This window comes from Palaemon carinicauda, chromosome 1 (genome assembly GCF_036898095.1).
Source record: "Palaemon carinicauda isolate YSFRI2023 chromosome 1, ASM3689809v2, whole genome shotgun sequence".
Taxonomy (NCBI): Eukaryota; Metazoa; Arthropoda; class Malacostraca; order Decapoda; family Palaemonidae; genus Palaemon; species Palaemon carinicauda.
Window position 1 is genome coordinate 92,108,644 of NC_090725.1, and position 12,500 is coordinate 92,121,143.

The window sequence follows — 12,500 nt, forward strand, 5'->3', positions numbered from 1 at the left end:
TTAATTATTTACCAAGTATATAATTTTGTTGCGGCTTCTTGTTCAACCATGGAATGGGTTTTGCCCTGTTTATTAACAGTCCATGGCAGATAGTGTCATTATCATTATTATTATTATTATTATTATTATTATTATTATTATTATTATTATTATTATTATTACTTGCTCAGCTACAACCCTAGTTAGAAAAGGAGGATGCTATAAGCCCAGGGGCTCCAACAGGGAAAATAACCCAGTGAGGAAAGGAAACAAGGAAAAATATCATATTTTAAGAACAGTAACATTAAAATAAATATTTCCTAGTAAGTTGGTGTTACTTCGTAATTCTTTAATAAATCTGCTGCACATCTATGCATATATGAGGATATATTTAGTTAATTTGTGGGTCATTTTAAAATGAGAATAGGAAATCTTCTAAAAGACCATTCTACGAAAGAGGTTTTTATGTTGGTGAATGAAATTAAAAAGGAGCAATACGATCTTGATTCATACGAGTTTTGAACAGGAAATTGTGAATGTTAGATTATGCTAAATAGATATGAAAATCTGTTATCAAAATATGAAATGATTCTTCTACATTTAAAGTTCGAACACCAGAGATATTTAGTTATTTAAATCAAGGAAAGGTTTTGGTAGTTACACGTAAATTAAACCCAGTTTGAGATTTCTTTTTTAAATCAAATGATTGTGGAGTACACGATAATTACAATATCGACTACTTTATTTAGATATTCTAAATGCTATAATTCTAAACAGCTTTTCAGGAACTATTGGCAGTATGAATCGGGCTTCCAAACTTTCTAAAAATGGCTTTTAAAAAAAGAAAGTCAATTTATGAATTACATCTCTAAGATTGAGACGGAAATTAGTTTTGAATCCGTAAATTCAAGCGATCCAGATATCATCAACCAACGTGTGCAAACCAAGTTTACGGTAACAGGGTAAAATATTTTTTGGGCTAAACATTTTCTTAAAACACACACACAGATTACGATAAGTCACATAATGTCTTATGGAGGGAAGTGCGGCATCTAGATGAAAGCTCTTGCTTAACGGAGGCTAGAGAAGGGTAGGGAGGGGAAGAGGGAAGGGGATATGGCAACGAAGGAAGGGGAGAAATGACACGGGCATTAATAAAGGCGTCGCCGATGTCAGCCTAAAGTCATCGACATGCTTCGACTCCGTCCGTATCTGGCGCTCTTAAGCGGCGATCCATTCGTGTTATCAACGCGACTCATTATTCCCGAGATAGGACCGAGGGAAAAACTTACTTGTATTTGACAGCTGGTACTGACATATCCTATTTTCTTAATGTACGTACTTTAAGGAGCTATCTTAGGGGAAGGTATAGAGTCTTCAGGGTGGGGGGTGGGGGGTGGCTAGGGTCTTAGGATGACACTTTTAGAAATTAGGTGGTGACATAGACACAGGCAATCACCAAAAGAACATAGGCCTATCGGTGTAAATTATTCCCGTTCAGATAGGAAAGCTGACAGAAAAGGCCATAAAAAGGGTAAGAGACATTTCTGGATGGATGGCTCTTTCTTCTGCTTTGCATACTTCCCGCAGATTTATGGCGAGGAAAGTTTGTTTTTATTCAGCAACCCACCACTCTTATGCTCTTGATAAAGAAGATTTTAAATTCCTCCCCTTCTCTCTCTCTCTCCCTGCATTTTAAAATGTTCAAGTTTATGTGCTAATGCATTCACGATTTGGTACTGAGCTTATTTAAAATCGCATATATTATTTGCATATGTAAGTTGTACAATTCTAAAAATCAAGAAAGTACACAGTCGTACTTTACCTGATTTTAAGCTTAATCGTTAGTTTACATAGAGCTAGCAATTAGTTAATTAACAAACATCAATAAACAGGCTGAGATTACATTGAATAAAAGATTCGAGATTGACTAACTTTCGTCAAGACGAAGAATGTTAGAAATACGAGCTGATAAGTAGTCTCAGATGTAGAAAATATTGTGACAAACAATATTGCAAGTCAGAAATACGCATGGCTCTATAAGCAAAAATATCATCTCAAATCCAGTGTGTCATAGAAATATAGCATGTAATGAAATAACTTTGCTTATCATGTAATAATTAGAATGGAACACGGGTGGCTGCATAGACAGGAGTTAATCAGACAAAATCAACTTACCATTTGACTAAAGTATTTAACAGATACCACTTTGCCAAATACTGCTTTCTTCGTCATCTTCCGGATATGAGGTTAGCCTCTCTTTATAAGAAAAAATGGATGACATTTGCCAATGTAATCCAGAGCCAACCGCAAGGACGTGAAATTCTTTTTCATCTTTTGTCCCATATAACGGTTTATAATTGTCAAAACGTGATTAATTAGTCAGTCAATGAGACGACTGGCAAAATCTAACCGATGATATTTGTGTAAACAGGCGTAGAAGGAGATGATAATGATGGTGGTGGTGATCAATTCAGATGCAACAGGCACAATGAATTACATTATACAAACCTCTCTCTCTCTCTCTCTCTCTCTCTCTCTCTCTCTCTCTCTCTCTCTCTCTCTCTCTCTCTCATACCTATAATCCCCCAAGAGGGAACGGTGCTACCCGTCCTAGTGTATTTTCTAATCTGGAATAAAAAAAGTTATTTATTCACCATTTAAGATTTTAATTCTCTATGGGGTATTCACTACATAAATTACGAAAGCTCTGAAAATGCGTTGTAATCGGAGTATAATTACAGATAACAATTTAGAAAATTGCTTGAATATGATATCTTGGCTCTCAAGAAGCGACGGCAGTAATTATATGGTAGAACGTTCTTACTCCACTGAAATATTGTGCATTAGCTACAAAGCCCGACTCCTTGAAAAGACATTATGTTAGTGACGAGAATTCATCGAGGTGCTATGCAACGTATTCCCTGGGGTACCATAGATATTGACTGACTGAATTACTGTACTATGGGGTCCCCAACGACTAATCCATACAGGCTGTTGGTATGCAAACGAATTGAACATAATTTACAATGATATAATGACATTGCTACCACATCGCTTTGCCAAAGGAATTAATACCTGGAATTGAGATGACGTTCTCTTGCTTGGCGGCACACTTAGGCACACTATTCTTTCTTATTTACTTTCCTCTTATTTTTCTAAGCTTTTATAGTTTATATATTTATTTTAATGTTGTTACCGTTCATAAAATATTTTATATCAATTAATCATTGCTTCTCTTATAGTTTATCTATCCGCTTGTTTCCTTTCCTCACTGGGATATTTTTCCCTGTTTTAGCTTTTTGGTTTATAACATCCTGCTTTTCCACCTAGGATTGTAGCTTAGCTAGTAAAAACAACAATAACAACAACAACAACAACAACAACAATAATAATAATAATAATAATAATAATAATAATAATAATAATAATAATAATAATAATAATAATAATAATAATAATAATCGTGAAGGACGTAAGGGCTGGAACGTTCCCTCAGATTGCTGATAAAATAGCCCGTTGAAAGAAGTTATCCGTAATACATCGTTTCAATAGACAAAAGGATAAATCACACTCATATATAAGTGAAAAAAAAAGCAGATCAAAAACTCAAAATAACGAAAAAGAAAACGCTGGAAGATTGTATGTTGAATTCGCTTACTAAAGATACAATTAATAAATATTTACAGCTTTCCAGAGATTTAAATTTTGTTAAATTTTGGTTATATAAATTGTCTAGGTCCATTAGCACTTTACGTAGGTCAAGGTTCATCTATTCCTAAACTATAACTAAACCTAGACAAACCGAAAATGACAATAAACAAAAAGGAACTTCATATAACAACGAAGAAGAGAAACACTACTGGCATCCTTTTAATAAAATATAAAAGAGAGACCAATAAAAGAGGATAAAAGATAATAAAAGAAAATCCCTTACCAAGAAAGAGAATTCTCAACATCCGTAAGAAAAGATTTGCGAACTGTCCAGATAACGACTTAGGGCCTTGGATAGCTATAGGCCTAAAACTATTTATTGGTTGGGGGACTTAAGAGAGATTTTGGCCTAGAACAATTGACACTCCTGATGACAAGGGATCCAGTAGCTTAAGAATGTTGCTTCGAACACTGATTTTTATGAGATGTTTTATGATTTAAAGAAATTTTGTGTTTGGATGTTTGCCAACTTTTAATCATACTTTCCCGTTACCTCTTGGATGGATAATTTGAAAAGTTTAGATAACAATATGCTGAAAATAATTTAAAATTTCCTATGAATGAGATTCCGGGCCAGGTTTAAATATTTTTAGTGTCAATAACTAAAAGAAAGATGTTTGATTTCCTACGAATAATTAATTACATTCCATGTCAGATTTAAATATTTTTATAGTGTTAATGCCAGAAAATAAATTTTGATTTCCTACGAAAAATTAATTATATTCCGTGTCCGATTTATATATTTTTATATTGTTAATATCTGAAAATAATTTTTGATTTCCTACGAATAATTAATTAGATTCCGTGCTAGAATTAAATATTTTTATAGTGTTAATACCTGAAAATAATTTTTGATTTCCTACGAATAATTAAATTCCGTGCCGAATTTAAATATTTTTATCGTGTTAATGCTGAGAATAATTTTTGATTTCCTACGAATAATTAATTAGATTCCGTGCTGGAATTAAATATTTTTATAGTGTTAATACCTGAAAATAATTTTTGATTTCCTACGAATTTAGATTCCGTGCCAGATTTAAATAATTTTAGTGGTAATACCTGAAAATAGTTTTTGAATTCCTACGAATAATTAATTAGATTCCGTGCCGTATTTAAATATTTTTATAATGATAATACCTGAAAATAAATTTTGATTTCCTATAAATAGTTAATAAGATTCCAAGCCAGATTTAAATATTTTTAAAGTGTTAATACCTGAAAATAATTTTTTTATATCCTACGAATAATCAATTAGGTTCATAGTGTTAATACCTGAAAATATTTTTTTTTCTACAAATGATAAATTAGACCTGTACCATAATTCAATTCTAGTTATAGCGTTAATTCCGAAAAATCATTTTTGATTTCCTAAAAATAATTAATTACATTCCTAGCCAGGTTTCGATTTTTGTTATAGCGTCAATTCCTGAAAAAAATTTATACAAATAATTAATTAAATTGCGTGCCCGATTTCAAATGATTAAATCTCACACACATTTGGCCACGGGTCTGTAAGATGCCCTTTACCATTTATCTCTACCGGCGATACATCTTCCTGATTCCGCAAAGCCAAACCTTATTTTTCATTTCCAGCCTCGCAAATAATGTGGGTCTCTCTAACACCCATTAATTAAGATAATCATTTGAGCGTCTGGTGATGTACGACACCATAAGGAGAAAATTTGGCAGCAGGAAATTAGACCACTCCTGTATCCTGTCTGATATTATTAATGAATTAGCCGGGTGTAATTCAACTAACCACTTATAACTTATAACTTTCGTAAAATTTCAAAATATCTACCAATCAATCTATCTATCTATCTGTACACACACACACACACACACACACACACACACACACACATATATATATATATATATATATATATATATATATATATATATATATATATATATACTGTATATATGTGTGTATGTGTGTGCTGTATATACTATGCATATCCATTTATAATAAAAAAATATAAATCTATATACATATATGTACAGATACACATATGTATAGTCTTTATCTATAAATATGGATATGTGTATATATATATATATATGTGTGTGTGTGTGTGTGTGTATATATATATATACATGTAAATATACATATATATATATAAATATATATATACATATACATATGTATATATATATATATATATATATATATATATATATATATATAGATATTTATAATGGTAGCTCAGCTAAAATCGAAGCTAGAAACGCAGTATGTTTGAATTTCTCAAGTTCCACCGATTCAAGTGCATGCTGAAAAAGATAATTTCACAATCTAATCACAGCAATAATAAAACTTTTAGAATACTGTGTAGTATCGAGCCTTCTGATGGAGAAGACAAGACTGTTAGAACTAACTGCATACCTAGTACAATACTTCGTACAAGATGGTACAGTCTAGGAAGATCCCAATGCAAAGCAAGGTAAAAATTAAGAAAATCTTATGCAGGAAAAAAGAAAAAAAAAAAAAAAACCAACGACGGTGCCAGAGATTAATATTGCGATCAAGAATAAGACATTTAATAGAACGCGAGTTTCTGTCCAACAAATTAAGATAAGATTCAGCAGCTGAAGACCTGATTATTATTATTATTATTATTATTATTACTATTATTTGCTAAGCTACAACCCTTGTTGGAAAAGCAAGATGCCATAAGCCCAGGGGCTCCAACAGGGAAAATAGCCCAGTAATTCATGTGTTTGAATGTTTACATGTATATATTTATCTATTCATATGAGAGAGAGAGAGAGAGAGAGAGAGAGAGAGAGAGAGAGAGAGAGAGAGAGAGAGAGAGAGAGAGCACCCCACGCAAGACAATAATGTCCCGCAATTCAATCCATCAGCACGTTAATACCTCAGCCTCATGAGGAATGATTTATGTCCCATCTACATGATAAAAAGACAAACTCGCACAACCGGTAGATTGGAATTAAATTAGATCCATTAATCACCTCCAGACACGGGAAGTAGTTGGCTCTGACTGGACGAACGTGGTCATACCCGTAAAGAGAGAGAGAGAGAGAGAGAGAGAGAGAGAGAGAGAGAGAGAGAGAGAGAGAGAGATTACTAATTTAGCCACCCTATTTCTTTTTCAAAACCTAATGCTCTCCTGGAATTGGTTCACAGCATATCTAAAGATTATTACGTGTTGTTTCATACTATTATTGGTTATATATACTTGAGATATAGATCTTCATCTTAGCCTAAAATATGAATCAAAATAAACTTCTGCTCTCTTTCTCATTACGACATATCCAGTAGGACATAATTATGCACTTACTTTACATATGTACATCCACGCCCGCAATATCATCTTGTCTGTATTAATCCAGTTATTATTAAGATCATTATTCTCTTCATGCATTTTAGCCTCAATTTATAATTATTTTCCCTTTTAGTATCCCATACGCAATTAACATCCTTTTCATTATGCAGCCTTCATTTCCTAACAGGATTGGCATCTTAACTGTCATAAAAGTGCTCGGAACACCTTTCCAATATGATCCAAATCTACCTTTCAACCTTTTAGCTTGTGAACATTATCACATCTAAATTAATTGATGACCCACAATTATGCGCACCAGATTTAAAATTCGGGTATTTCTGAATACCAATTCAGATAATTTTTTTAAATGTTTATACCAACAATAGCCAAAGCCAAATTTTTCGGAATTTTGATCACAGTATATAGAGATTTCTAAATACTATAATGGTCAGGGTTGCTTTATAGTAGTGGCGATTCTTATTAAAAAATCCAATAAAATCTCCTTCTGTAATTTAGAAGAAAGGAATGTCTACACTTTTCGTCGGTTTAAATGTCAATCAGACAATTCATTTACACAAATATCAAAGATGCCACAACAACAGAAAGAAATGAATGCTAATCAATGGAGTGAACATAAAAATTATTATCACCCTACTATAACCCTAGTTGGAAAAGCAGGATGCTATAAGCCCAGGGGCTCCAACATGGAAAACAGTTCAGTGAGGAAAATAAACAAGGAAAAATAGATTATTTTAAGAACAATAACATTGCAATAAAAATTTCCTAAATAAACTATAAAAACTTCAACACCGGAGGAAGAAAAATGAGATCGTGTGCCCGAGTATACCCTTAAGCAAGAGAACTCTACAACAACACAGTAGAAGGCCATGGTACAGAGGCTATGGCACTACCCAAGACTAGAGAACAATGGTTTGATTTTGGAGTGCCCTTCTCCTTAGAGCTGCTTACCATAGCTAAAGAGTCTCTTCTACCCTTACCAAGAGGAAAGAGGCTACTGAACAATTACAGTGCAGTAGTTAATCACTTGAGAGAAGAATTGTTTGGTAATCTCAGTGTTGTCAGGTGTATGAGGACAGAGGAGAATATGTAAAGAATAGGCCAGACTATTCGGTGAATGGATAAAATGAAAAATGAACCGTAACCAGAGAGAAGGATCCAATGTAGAACTGTCTGGCCAGTCAAAGACCCCATAACTCTCTAGCGGTAGTATCTCAACGGGTGGCTGGTGACTTGGCCAACCTACTATTATAGTTGCAACAGAGAATGTCAATTTTGGATGAGTAATTCCAGCTTATTTCTCGATACATCCTTTTCTTTAAAAGTCTAAAGGTTTAAAAGCCGCTGCTCATGAAGAGCAGAGGCTAGGTACAGTGACATTGCCCTATCAAGCAGGTCAATGCCCTAGAGACTGACCATATTACATATGATCAGCGCCCACGCACCTCTCCACCCAAGCTGGGACGAAGGAGGGCCCGGTAATGGCTGCTGATGACTCAGCAGATAGACCTATAGGCTCACCCAAACGCCCCATCATTAGCTCGCAAGGATGGTGAGGATGCAGCGACTAAAGAAACAAACGAGTATGAGCGGGATTCGAACCCCAATCTGTCATTCACCAGTCAAGGACGTTACCACATCGGCTTTCTTAACGAAGTATAAAAATATCCGATTATCTGCGTTACTTCAGTGTAAATCCGTTCAGCACAAATGAGGAGAAGTTTTAACACGCCCATTAACCCAGATTAAACAAGATGAGTATTTAATAAAAGACAAAGGCACGCAAAAATAGAGCAGAAATTGTTGGACACTACTGGATAAGGGGGCTGGGTAGATACTATGCTAAAAGAAAACAGAAATATGCAGTATAATTGGATCGTTAGTGACCGATAAGCAGAGGGGTGTAGTGCAACAGCCGGGATATCTTGCTAACAAGGCTTCTGGTTAGAGTTATCTAACAGCCTTACATATATTAATTAGTAGAATCTATGGGACTATAATCCGGTTGTTTGATTAAATTTTACAGGACAACCATTGTTATGGATATCTATGTACGCTGTAAACAAGAAAAATACACTGCTTCTAATGATGGTTAAAATAAATTACGTAAAAACTGGAATTATTATTATCAGTTTTAAATAAATTCAGAGAAAGAAGGGCATGTTGCCTAGGGACACTTAAAAGGTTACTTACTAGATACGAATGAACATTACACTTCAACAGTAATATATATAGATGATTAACCTGTATTTTTTCGGATTGCTGGGTTGTCATGAAACATTTGAAATACTGACATTAAAAAAGGAAAAATGGGAAAGAAGATGATTTGACATCTATAATAAGTATTTGGCACAATACTCAGCACATTTTTCTTTGAACCTGGTTAAGTTTTAGGCATAGGAAGAAATGAAACTGCCAAGAAAGGGCTCACATGATTATTCTTCTTACATAAAATACAAGAAAACAATAAAAGAAGAAATGTAGACAGGATAAAAGAAAAAAGAAATATAAAATCATTAAAGGATAAGGTGGATATTACGTACAATAAAAATGAAATTCTAAAATAATACTGGAAAAATGTGAGAGTAAAGAACAAGGGAAAAGGAGGATGAAGGAAAGAAGGATGGAAGGAAATGAGGAAAAGCAGAATTCTGACTAGATGGGAGACGAATAAGGATGTTACAGCAATCAGGTGTATGGAGAGAGAGAGAGAGAGAGAGAGAGAGAGAGAGAGAGAGAGAGAGAGAGAGAGAGAGAGAGAGAGAGAGAGAGAAACAATTAATATCTGTACTCTGATTTCCCGTAACGCTTAGAAAAAAGATATATTTATATCTACATATCTATGTATATATATATATATATACATATATATATATATATATATATATATATATATATATATATATATATATATATAGACACATATACTGTACATATAATATATATATATATATATATATATATATATACATATATATATTGTGTATATATACAATATATATATATATATATATATATATATATACAATATATATATATATTTATATATATATATATATATATATATATATAAATTACGAAACGGTATAACTTTGAAAGCGACTTGCAGAGTATTACTTCTGTACACGATTTACCATATGAGAACGCCTTAGCATTGCCAAGTGCTCTCTGAGGGGAAATCTATTATGATGACTTACCTCTGATTTGGGCGAACATAAGTTTGAGGTCATTTGGATGAAATATATTTAATTTGTACCACAATCTCATATAATCTGTTCCTCCTAATTCTTATAGTCTTAATTCCTCAGCAGAGCGAGGACCTCTAAACCCGATAAACCCTTCCCATTTAATAAAAAACTGACTCGATCACCACAGCCGTTAAACCTTTAGCGTTGGTCATTTCATTTTCAGCATACCAAAGCGCACCATCCCTCCACGATATATGTATATATTTTTAATATGTTCACCCGGCCGGCGTTCCCTCGCTCCTCTCATAAAACGTCACATCACCTTGCCGTGTCATTCATTATATTCACGTCTATACATTAAGTTTTTCTCACTAAATAATCCCACTCGTCATCCGCGGAATGAATGAGGAATGAATGAATCATTTGGGGGAGGCCAAGAGATTAGACATTTTTGCATAATTCCATCGTTTTAGTGGATTACTTCTGTGATGTATAGAGGGGCGGGTGAGAGGGAGAGAACTCCCCAAAACACGTAGATTTATAGGGGCGGTTTTTCATCTTCTCCTCGGCGGATTTATTACACTCGCAAAGACATGCGCATGCGCCTCTACATGGTCAACAGCAACAACAATAAAAAAAACAAGGTAAGGAGTAAGAATACGAGGGTACTCAAGGATAAAAGTCAAAGAACCTAATAAAACGATAACAAGAATCTACACTCTCGAAAAGAAAAAGAACACCAGTGAGCCCACCAGATTTAAACAAGAACGCAACAAAAGCATAAGAGCGCAAATAGAAACACGAATTTGCGGAACATGAATTATAGGAATGCATCAACAGCAATGAGCTTTACAACATGTTCCCCGGGACTTGTACACCAGACATGAATGAATAAGTATGCGACATCATTTCAGTCATCTTATAATTATCTACGTTTCATTACAAGCCACGTAAAACTCGCATTAAATTAAATGCTTAGGTCTGGTAATCCCAATATATTTTCCCCAATGCATGTTTATTAATATTCCTAGTATGTTAATTATAATTATTCATTTATACAAAAATCTAAAAATAAAATGTACTGTAAGCATGAGAAATCTAGTTGATCTGGGCTCACCATCGTTACTAGTTGCCAGTTAGTGTCCTCCAATTCAAGAGAATTCTACTGTTAATATGGTATTCAGCACAAATCTTAATAAATAATCAATTAACAGAAAAATCATAGAGATTTTTTTCTTTTTTTATAATATGAAGTGATGAGAATCCAGAGGAATACAGAGGTAATTTAACAGAATGACGTCAACTTAAACGAAATGAACATTCTACAAACAATAAGAAACGTCACTGCAAGTCTCAGATTTAAGGTAAATTCCTTCAAGCACTGACGATCATTAAAAAGAGGCTCTCCAATGAAGCATACATAACAACAGAATGAAGTAGTAATATATACATATGCTACACGGTAAAATCTTCCGAGATCAAATGATCACCTTTTACAGTTTCTATTACTAAGAAATGTTTAAATTATATAGCCATGTTAAATGAATTAACATTCTCATGCAGTCGAAAAACCGATCTTCTTAAAACCTAAGAAAAACAATAATAGGACGAATGAAAAATAAATAAATTATTCTTTACATTCCCTTGCAATCATACTAGCTTGGATTTATTGGAAAACTTTTAATTTCGCGTGTCATTCGTGGAATAAGAACAAATTTTCCCCCCTTTTTTTTTTTGCTTCGCATTTGGTATAAATGATAAAAAATGTGACTCATCTAGGACTATTACACGAATATTAGATATTTTCATCACAAAAGCTGAGAAAAATAATGTTCCTAAAAGTTTATTCTGGAGTACAAGGGTTATGGCCGACTCAAAATACTGAACTCGGCGTGAAATCTAATGAGTACGTGTACCTGTTACTCAATTATTATAAAACGAAAGTACGGACTCAAAGAGGAACTGTCTACAATGAACATCTGAGTAACACTTACCTATCACTGCATCGATGGGCACGGGCGAAGACCTAAAATAAAAGCATAAGATTATTAATATCTTAATCATTTGGACATCAAACATTTTTTTTTCCGGTGTAACTTCCAAGGCAGCTATATCGAATTAAAAGGAAAGAGAAATGAAATATAATATGAATGTTCTTGGAACTCTCTAACTAACGGCCAACTGGAACTTATTTGGGAAAAGGAAAGTTAGAGATTTAGTTGACATGCAGGACTGGCCAATCTGGTAAACTGGTTATCGACCAATTATGGAAATTTCCACGCACTGACTTTGCGAACGCAATGAAGCGGTA

At 33.6% G+C, this 12,500-nt stretch overlaps 1 long non-coding RNA gene across 1 annotated transcript in view; it reads right to left on the minus strand.

The window, feature by feature from the left end:
* LOC137642662 (uncharacterized) overlaps positions 1-12,500 on the minus strand; it is a 661,414-nt gene that overhangs the window by 204,280 nt on the left and 444,634 nt on the right. Inside the window, exon 3 of the long non-coding RNA XR_011044837.1 lies at positions 12,184-12,215. This is a non-coding gene — a long non-coding RNA (uncharacterized lncRNA). The remainder of the gene's footprint in view (positions 1-12,183; positions 12,216-12,500) is intronic.